Raw genomic sequence first — 11,554 nt, 5'->3', positions numbered from 1 at the left:
TAGCAAATGATAGCCTTTGAGTAGACTTGCTGCTTATATGTAAGGAAGACACAATTTTAAAACAACTTTTACCTAGAAAACCTATTGTCCTCAGTTAAATACTATAGAGAGCAGTATGCCTCCAGGTAAGATTAAAGGTTTGTTCACTCTCCTCAGTACTATATTCAAATGAGAGAGAGTGCACAAACACTCATGGGCAAATATATCTCAGTGACATGAATCCATAGAGAGTTCTGTATGAGCCATTTTAAATACATAAATTGGTGAACCATACCTAAACAGTTGGACATTCTCTGTACAATGCATAATCCACAATAAATAATAAAAAGGTCATTGTTCCACCAGAAAACCAAAAGACTCCAAAATGCACATGACAATTAACCAGTACTTAAGTATTGTTGGTTCAGTATCATTCTTTCATGCCCCCAAGGAGGTGCTTAGCTTGATTATAAGCACTTTTGTGATTCTAGATGTGCAAAAGGTTAGTTTTTATGTGCAGTTTAAAGTATAGTTGATTTTATGCAAAATTGTTGTGAGCAATACCATCTCGCTGCACACTGGTTAGCTACCAAAGTGATAAAGTGGACCCATACTTAAGTTAATGCATTTCTAAGGTACAATTATGTTAGATATTTATACTGAGACCTAATAAAGCAAAACCACTCATTACTTGAACAAGCAATACCAGCTTGAATCTCGTTTTCTTGGTTTTAATAAGAATACAAAATGATCTTTGACACAGATCTTACATAAGAAGTTGTGACAAAAGAATGTTTTAATAATTCATATGCTGATATGAAGAGCAATCATTCCTGTACAACTATTTTCCCTTTTTGTTTCATTTACATTAGGTGCCCCATCATTGCACACAGAGTTGGGAAGGGGTAGGAAGTAGTTTGTAAATTCTGCATATAAGATATACTTGTAAATTTAAAATGTCTAATGGCAACATACATTATTGACCTGACAAAAAAAGCATCTTTATTAGAATTCAAATGTCACAGACTGTGCCTTGCTGCTGGTGCTGTACATTAGCTAGTACAACAACAAAGTGTACTACTTTAGTGATGATGTACAGATGGGTGTAAGAACTGTTTACAAATAGAAGATGATGGTAAGAGCAGTTAACCATCTTTTGTATAACTAACACATTCCTACCACCATATTGCACATTGAAATCAACCTCTCATATCAGTATAGCACCTGCATCCGTCACTGTTGTTGTAAAGTAGATATTATGATGCTTTTTCTAGTCCTTGATACAATCAGAGCCCACAGACTGCAGCCAGTGCCCTTAACATAACATGTGAATGAAGATGTAATGTCATGTGAAGACACTGCACACAATCAAGTAATGACTGGGAAATTAAAACAATTCTAATATGAATGTGTGTGTGTTGTGTGTGTGTGTGTGTGTGTGTGTGTGTATACGTGTGGCATCATGATTTTCCATCAAGTGTCAGTTTGCTGATGATCATACATTTGTAGGACATTGATCTGTGGAACCAGTCTTAATGATAGAATGCACAATTACATGATGGACTATTCATAGAATAACAAAAACCTAAAAATGTTAATAACACAGAGTAAGTGTTGCACTCAGATGAAATCTATTATGTGGATGGTACCACTTGCTCAATTTTATTAAAGTTTCAAAGTTTATAAAGATAGTCTTCTGTGGTTTACATTTTATTGTTTGCATTTAATTACTTATAAGGATATTTTTAAGTTATCTTTCATGAGTTCTCTCTCTCTCTCTCTCTCTATATATATATATATATATATATGCAGATACGCTACTATGAAGACGGGTCTATATTGCAACATTGAATGCTTAAAACAGCGAACAATGTTACATCAACACATTTTCAGCGAAAGCTGAAAATGTCGAATCCAAAGAACAGTGATTTCTTTCCTAGGGAAAGAAATCGCTGTTCCAACCCCCACAAAAAAAAAAAAAAACATATTACACACTTTGAAACACATACACACATACCCAATTCTAATTATACCCCCCAAAAAACAGTAAACAACTAAATACACATATGTACATAACCCAAACATACATTTAATGAAAAAAAACAGGAAACATTTTAAATCATATGCACTTACCTTAACCCGCACCCTAACCCTAAGGTAAGTAACTCTTGCACATTTACATAAACAGCTCCAAACACATACACACTTACCTTAACCCTAACTCTACCCCCCCAAAACAAAAGTAAACATCTGAAAACACATACACAAGTAACTCAACCATACATTTAACATAAAATATAAAACAGTAAACACTAACATACATATGCACTTACCTTAACCCGCACCCTAACCCTAAGGTCAGTAACTGTTGCACAATCATGCTCGGGAGCTATACCGGACAAGGGACCACACTACACTTCAGAACACGGCAAAGCAACAAAGCGGTCAAGCGACTTCTTTCCCAGGGAAAAATTTCACTGAACAGCCGCTTCGCTGTTTTGCCTGTTCGCTCTACATGTGTCGACGAAAACGCATTCAACATAATGCTTTTTCATTGTACACATAGGAACCCATGAAGACACACATTCTCTGTATTGTGCTATTGTGCTTTCATTGCTGTTTACTATATCTACTGTTATGGATCTGTATGGACCCATGGCTAAGCTCCCACTTTGAAGAACACTATGTAGATTTCCAGTAATCCCTGCAAGTTATCTTGTGTATGTGCACAGATTTCTAACATTATGATGTTTTTTCTGCTCCCTGCTCTAGGAATTGCTTGCATAATGTAATTCATTTCCTAAAATATTTCTGCATTGCGTTGTCATACTTGTGCACAGTTTGTTGATTTGGGGCTGTAATAGTGTCTAGTTTGCTGATTTGGGGCTGCAATAGTGTCTAGTTTGCTGATTTGGGGCTGTGGTTCTCCTGTTCGATTCTCAGCTGGAGTGCGGGGAGTGCCTTCTGTGTGGAGTCTGCATGTCCTCCCTGTGGTTGGGTGGGTGTTCGAAAGACATGCATAAATGGGTGTGCCTTCGTTGAAGGTTGAATTTCGAGCTGGCACATCGGCGTTCGTGAAAATCTACTGCCAGTTATTAGTGGACTGGAGTTCCGCTGAGGCGACCCCTAACCGGGAAAAGCCAAAAGACAACAACAACAATAGTGTCTAGTTTGCTGATTTGGGGCTGTAATAGTGTCTAGTTTGCTGATTTGGGGCTCTAATAGTGTCTCTATTTAGGTGATGTACTTGTTTCTGTACTTTTCACAGGATGCTTTGCTTCCAGCTTGCACTGGTCTGGAATTCCTCATTCAGTAATCAAGTGACCTATGTGGTTGGAAGTAGAAGTTTCTCTTTCCACATTTATATCAGCAATTCCCTCCCAGTATACAACCTCAAGTGTGTTGCCACAGTATTCTGGAATCTGGTCCAGGGTTGTATCTCCCAAAAGTTTTGACACAGTGTCATGAAATTCTCAAAAAAAAATAATACTGGGTTAACTACCTATAATTTATTAGATTTCATATAAGTTACACCTGGATATTGAATTTTAATGAAAAAAATAATACAATTGATGTATTTTTTATGATAAAACATTTAAAAAGAAGGCTAGTCTTACCTTTACCCACAATATAATGTATTTTTGAGTGTGAACTTATAACACTATGAACAGAAGGGACCGATCACTTTATTGAAGATTGAGTATTTTGTAAATATTGCAGTTTGCCAACATCTAATTATAATTCTGAACTTAGTTTGATCTTAAGCTGAGTTCAAAATGAATTAGGGCAAAGTATGGATCCTATTTGTTTAAACGCTGTTACCACTGAGAAGTGTATAAAGATCTTTACCCAGTACATAATGCCAGAATAAAATGGTAGGACTTCCAGTATCACTGTGGAGAACTGCATACACTGTTGATGGTTTCCCAGCTAAATACCCTTCCAAAACCAAGTCATGGGATTCAAAGACATTTCATGCAAATCGATTTCCTTATGTATGCATGAAAGTTTTAAAACTTGGTTAAACAGAGATCTACATTTGAAATTTGGAGATCCATGAAACAGATGCTAAATGGTAGAGGTATTAGGAAGGATCCTGATCACCACCACTGGTCATTTTCATGTTTAATTATGATATACCTGTCAGCCTCACTGCAAGAGTTATCACCATCAACATTTGCTTTCCAACCAATGATGTAGGGGCAGTTTGTATTTTCTTTTTATTTTAGCATGTGGTATAGTATCAAAAGCCTTAACCAGATCAAGGTATGTTGTATGGAGAGTTAACCAGATTCATTACACATATCTACTTTTAACAAAGTCTTATAAGATTGCAAATTACTTCAGGTTATTTTTTTGATTAATTTCCTTCTGAAACTGTTATATTGTTTTCTGCGCATATCAAGTTCAATGACACATATTTGTTTTACTGCTCCAGACTGCTACATAAGCCATTTTTAAATTGGCAACCTTTCTAAGCATCCAGTCGAATACATAACTTTGGTCCTCCTGATCAAAAGTAATATATTAACTTCCAGTTCTGCCAATCAGATGTCATCAGCCCTGGTTTATAATGTTCATCTGAACTTTCATCATTTGCATTTTCAGCTTTGGTCTTTTACATATTTGGGCTTATGGGCTTGGTCAAATATTCTTGGATATATGCGGATGCATCTATTTCTGTATAATAATCTTTTCATTATATATATTCTGAAGCTTTGGTACAACATGTTCCCAAGCAACCATTCCATGTACATTTACTTTGTCATTCCTGTCTAGGATGGCTTCATTTTGTGAGTCAAAGTGCATTTTCTAACAAACTGAGGGAAAGAAAACCTCTCTAATTATTGAGAATCTTTAGTCATCTAGATGAAAGCCAGCCAGAAGGAAAAAAAAGCAACCCCCCCTGCAATTTCAACTTAGAGTATTTTCTATCTTAAATATGATTTTGGTATTTTGTAATGCACAAATTGTGTAATAACAGATCTGGAATGTATGGTACAATGCATGGCACACCATGACACTCAGAGTGATATCAGGCCTATTACTGCACCAATACTTAAAATATTTTGCAGAAAAGAAGCACGGTATACAGGTCTGACTTATGGGGATAAAAAACATGGTGGTAGCCTCTCACATTTCTCCATGTAGAATCCTACCACATATGTGAAAAGGCAGCAATTACAGAGAAGGGATAACAAGGTTAAGATGGTAATGGCCGCCTTTCTGTGAAAACCACAACAATTAAAACTAACCAGCCTGTTTATTATTATTTGTCAGGACACAATTAAATGAAAGAACAAAACAGTACTGCATATTGTTGCAGTGTGATTTTATCAACTTTGTATTTGAAGCTTTCTGTGCTGTGCTACTTTTCCTAAATCTAAGTATATCACAATGTCATGGCATAGCAATGTCCCTTAACAAGTTATATATGCTGTGCTTCATAATAGCTATCAATCATTTAGACCCACTGAAAAGTTTAAAAGGAAGATAAAAGAGGCAAAAAGGCCTAATATCAGGAATAGTTTTATACTGACACTTTTTTTCATTTACAGTACCTCTCAATGTTTTGCGAAAAAAAATACACAGTTTTTAAGGAACAATTCAAAATTCTGAGAAAAACAATTTGGAAAATGGAAACCTGAAACATTTGAAAGGGGAGAGATCTGTCTTACTGGAAAATATAGTGCCTTCTCTTTTTCTGAATGATCGATTGTTTGAAGAAACATATTTTGCATTGTTTACAGCAACACACACACAAAAAAAGTAGTTTTCACCCTCTGGAATTGACTATTGCTGTACTGTCAACCAAACTGTACTGTACTTGCTGGAAACTAAGAATGTCCAACACTTACTTCTAAATGCAAAAATAATGACACTCTTGAAACTGTCATTGATTGTGGAATAGCATTTGCTTTGGCCAGTGGTGTGTCTTATTTTTCTTTCTTTTTTTAAAGTAATTTGAACAGGTTAGCTTATATGAGTGCTGAAGTAAATGTTTATGATGGAAACACCTTTGAAATGTGCTCCTGGCAGGTTCAGGTTGGGTTCCTTTTGACTGCTTTCATATAATCTTAGAGAAGGAATGTTTACATACATGATGTGAGGGTTAAAACCTCTATTTAGGCAGGTTGATGTGAGACAGGCCACACTACATGAGCTGTGTTTTTGCATGTTATGAGCTTGGATCATAGAACTATAAATCGGTCAATGGACTGTAAGACCATTAATAATCGTCTTAAATGAAACTATCTTATGTCAGTTCCAACTACTGATATCCTTTGTAACAAGTTTTTGTGACTACCTGTTCTTCTCCATCTATTTTCTGAATGAATAGTGCAGTTTTTTTCTGTGTATATTTCATGTAGCAACTGACAGCTTTTGCCTTAATTCCATATCAGCACAGGCAGCCAAGGGAACAGCTGTTGCAAGTTTGCATTCATGATGGTTAAGTATTTTGGATAATTATTTGAATATTTATATACTGAAGCCTAATAATTGTACTCTAATTATTGTTTCTTCGTTTCCTCTTTCTTGAATGTCAACTCAAAAGTAATTTTGTAACTTTTTTTACCTCAACTTTGTTCTAGATAGTAATTACACTGCACAGATAATAATTTGCTAAAAACCGTGGATAGTAATAGACTGACTCCAAAAACTAAACAACACGACAGAAAATGTAAAGGGATATTTCTATAACTGATATACTGAATAAATGTTTCCAAACCTAGTTTCCTGTATTCATTTACTATAGATGCTATGATTTGTCTGTTATTTTACATTAGAAAAAAGATTTTCATTTCACATCAGACTTTTTCTGCCTTTTATCTGTAGCATTTTGTGACATCTGGTAACTAAAGCAGGACATCAGACAAAAAAGGTGCATAGTCATTTTTTCTGATAACTACCTCTGGTAAATCAACCTGACTAAGGCGAGATAACTGCCTTCTTATGTATACAACTCTGTACTAACAACAACTGTATGAAATTAATTTCTGACATAATATCAATATTTCATATCCCTTGTCGTTTCATACTTAGATGCCTGTTTTCATTGTAATGGTGCCCTACCTATCAAGGAAACTGAATTATACACGTTTGTGTCTAAATTGTTTAAAATTGTAGTGGTGGATGATCTGTTCCCAGAGGTATCACAATTGACCTGCTCTTTACCCTTATGCTGAAGAGTGAAGAGAATTGCCACAGCTGCTTCTAGGCTCCTGCCATCTGATTAATGTAGCGGCTCAACAAAGAGAAGGTGGAATTATCCTTATCTCAACAGACAAATTATCTTCAAAGCTAATGGCTCACTTCACTTGTATTATTTCAGCAGCCCCCAGAAGATTACCTTATTTCCAGTGGCTGAGCTTAACTGAAGATTTCAACCCTGAAATTAATAGGACTGCAAATTGTATAGTTTCAGTAACAGCACTGTAGTCACACTGATGATATATATGAAAGTATCTTTCATTACCAACTGTCATTTGTAGCCACTGTGGTACACATAAGGAATTGATGTTTTGGCCTTGTTCTCTTCACATGAGAAGCAGTCGTATGTCTTCTATCAGATTAATCTTATGTTTTGTACATGCTGAACTATTTATCAGTATATGGAGTAAAAATATATGAGAACAAATTTAAAATTCTGATCCCTGCTTCAGTCTGTCAACACTGCACGTGTACTCCTGTTGTAGTGATACAATGGGAAAAAATGGATGTGTAATGCATCGCTGCTGTTTATAATTTCATTTTCATCCTACAACCTCAGTCTGCACTGTCTTCTCTTCTCTAACTGCCTGCAGTCTATTACCAGGGAAATATTATACATAGTGCATAAAAGCTGAGCTATGAGAAAGTCAGAAACAACGTTTTCTGCCAGGATTTTAAATGATATATACGAGTACATAAAGGCATCTCTAATATAATAATTCTGTCAGTCATGCAGTGGAAAATGGGTTTGAATGTACTTTAAACTTCTGAATTCATCTAATGCATTTCAGAAAAGACACTAGTCAATGTCACCAATGATCTCACTTTGATTTCATTTGATAAATCGTTTGTGACTACATTTCAAAATGTCTAGCTGTTTCCCTATAGACAGATACATATGAACAGGATGGGATATCATTCTTTGAACTGCCAGCTAGCCTACAAAGCAGCAGAGATCATTATGAATGAGTGTGTGTGTGTGTGTGTGTGTGTGTGTGTGTGTGTGTGTGTGAGAGAGAGAGCGCGTGCATATGTGTGTGTACTTATCATCACTTCCATCTTGTCGACTTCCCCTGTGGTCATTTCTTTGGTTTGTATAGGTACATTGTGGAACATTATATGTTTACTGCTACAAATACTGTGCATAGAGTCACTCACTACCTCCTCCCAATTAAAACGTCTATTCTGTGCTGCAAGTGATTCTGGATACGTCCTAAACTCTTGGCTAATAACTCCTAACCAAAAACACAATCAGAGATGGCATTTACCAACCCACTATCTGAGACATGAGATGTCACAAGAGCATGTGTTTAGGGTACTCAAGGCACCCTTCTCTGCCATGACTATCTGATGGAGCTCTGTAAGCTGGTTGTGATTTGTACCACACTGCACCACATAATCCTTTGGAAGCAAGATGGTCAGCCTACTGACATACCTTTGGCAAGCTCTGTTCTAAATGCTACAGCTACAAGAGGTTGTTGAGGCAGTATACAGCAATGCACATGCAATAAGTGAACCTCCAAAACAATGATGTTCACAGTTTACAGCAATAGTGGTAAAGAAGCAGCATGTTGTTAAAAAACGCTGGCCCTCGTAGTTGTACAGAATAAACATAGGTGTACAGTGCCACTGCCATATATCTTATAGACATGAGACAGGCTATGATAGTCAGTGCATGGTGAAATAGACATCAACTCAATACAATACAGCATAGATTGTGTAATGGGGCACTGTCATCATCTTCTGCACAGATAATGGAATACAATACATAAGACTGGGTGGGATACAGGGGGGTGCGTACACACACACACACACACACATATACATGCACACATAATGAAAATATCTCTGGAGGTAATGGTTGTGGTGGTTTTGGTGGTTGTGGGCTACATATGTGGGATCCACCCCAGGTCACAGGTTTATGATCTTCAGGGACAGGGATGGGATGACATGCTGTGACCTGTATTGGATATAGATCCTGTGGGCTAGATAGAGGAGACAGAACCTGTGCCCTACTCTGATTGATACAGGTGTGGATAGGTCTATCATGAGGGATGACAGTATTTGTGCCTTCCTTTGTAAAGGATGAGGTGACAAAGTGGAACTTGGAGTGGGATGCAGATCATCACTGCCATCCATGGTAAGGGATGGCAAACGTCTGATATCATGTGCCAAAGGAATCATGTGCCCCAACCACCGCAAAGGCCCTAGTACATTTTTACAATGTCTAACTGAATGATATGGACAACAGTAACCTGTGACATTTTCATCAGCTTTGATAGCAGCTACAACCCTCTACAGAAAGTGACCCACTGCAGTGAAAAGTACCACCAGACAGCTAAATTGAACCAACATCTTCTGATGCCTGTACTCCATTTCTGCACAAATCTCCTGATAGTGCTGGGTGGCATTCTCTCGATTATCATGCAACAGATTTGCATGCTTCAGAATGGGTTGAGTCAGAAGTCTCTGTCTGAATGGTGTTCTTGCATATCTCTTAGTTACTCCTTATTGCTCCTTGCAGCTTATGACACACATGGCATATCTGATGGTCTTGAGTACCAGTGTGTGACTGCACATCAGAATCCTTCCACACACAAATGACGTTGCTTTTTCTGGCACAAGGAATGTGACATGTTTGTCTCATCTACAGGAAGTCTGTCACCATCTGGGGATACTCCCTGCTCAGCTGTAAAGTGCTGTCCTTCTATACATCTGATGTGGAGATGGCATCACCACCCAAGACAGGCCAAAGTTGCAGCCTGTGGCCTGTTGAACTGTGATTGTGTGTCATTACCATCAATATAAACCTCTTGTGGTGCTGATATCAGTCATGTGACTAACCTGTAGAACCTGAAAAATAGTGCCCTCACAATGCTGCCTGATGAAACAGAGCATATACAACACCATGCTGAATGAAATACCATGCAACAATACCACTGCTGCCCTTGTAGAAAGCAGTGCAAAGGTGTTCATGTAGCAAAGAAAGTTTACCCATTCAGTCCCTGCTGCATGTTGCTCCATCCTTGAGATGAATATTCAATCTGACAATTGTTCTACCTTTACTTTGTAAATCTATGTACAATATAACCAAAGCTAGAAGCATTACAAACCAGTGGCAAAACCAACAGAAATAGCAGCAGGCTGGACCAACCTGGCACCAACATCAATATGACCTCTATTGATCTGTCTTGGCGAATCCTCTCTGGACAGAGAAAATAGGTGCTGTTCCATTTCTATTGGTTAGGCTATAACTGATGGATCACTGTCTATAAAACTCTGCACTGCTTGTTCCCTAATGCCTTGAACTTTGCTTGTCTGATCCATACCTCTGAACTGTACAGATTGTTGCAGAATGTCTAAATTTTTCCCCATATTTTTGGTCCATTTTTTCAAAAAAATCTGGTTTTCTGGCAGCGTATTAGCAAGGTATTGAAAATGAAAGTCAGAAAATAATGACAGACATTTAAGTTTCAGACTTCATACTCTTCTGAAAATTCATACTAAAGCAAAACCTGTTGCATAACTTTCCAACTTGTAGAAGCGATATCTAAAAAATGTCCCTATTTTTGGGCCATTGCCCCCTCCCCCCACCATAATTTCTGTTTTTCTCTAGATTTCTTGCTCTAAGAGGTTGAGAGGTATTCTGCTCACAATTTCAAAGTACCAGTGCCACTATCCTAGTCTTTTTTTTTTTTTTTTTTGTGCACCTCACAGCATTTATTTTTTTTCAACATGATCTCCCACTCATAGTCATTCAACTGATTTTCTATGTTTCCCATACCTAGCAGCCATAGTAAATTTTACCAATAGTCTTAAAGCAAGACCTAATTTTTAGCTTGGCTAATATTTTACAGTCTCTGGTGGACATGCTGCTTCTTAAATAAACACGGAGAGTAGAGATATATTTCTACACATATTCACTGTGCTTGAAAGGGCATGTGTACCAAAAGTTTATATGTACCTGTAATACAAAGGCATAGCTGAATAGAATACAGGCTGCAGCAGATCTGTTATGCTATTAGTGGCTATGTTTTGACAGAGGAACCACTAAGGAAGGTATTTTCACAGAACAGCATGTCTGTCTGCATGTGCATGCTCACCTGAAGAGATACTATCTCAGGAACAACACCAGGTTATGCATTGTACACATAATATTATAATTCATTCACACAGAACTAACATTGTATTTGTCCGTCCTATGCACAAGTGACTCAGAAGTACGTTTATCGAAAAAATCAAGGATCGTAGATGAACAGGGGACAAGGGGGTAAGAGGTGAGATTATTGACAGAATTTTGGCAATTATGGAGGAATTAATTGAGTGGTTACTGGAAGGTGATGGGGAGCCTAGACTCCTGATT

This window comes from Protopterus annectens, chromosome 17.part0 (assembly GCF_019279795.1).
Source record: "Protopterus annectens isolate FY-2018-M chromosome 17.part0, PAN1.0, whole genome shotgun sequence".
In the NCBI taxonomy this organism is placed as follows: domain Eukaryota; kingdom Metazoa; phylum Chordata; order Ceratodontiformes; family Protopteridae; genus Protopterus; species Protopterus annectens.
The sequence above is the reverse complement of the archived record's forward strand: the minus strand, read 5'-3'. Positions refer to the sequence as shown.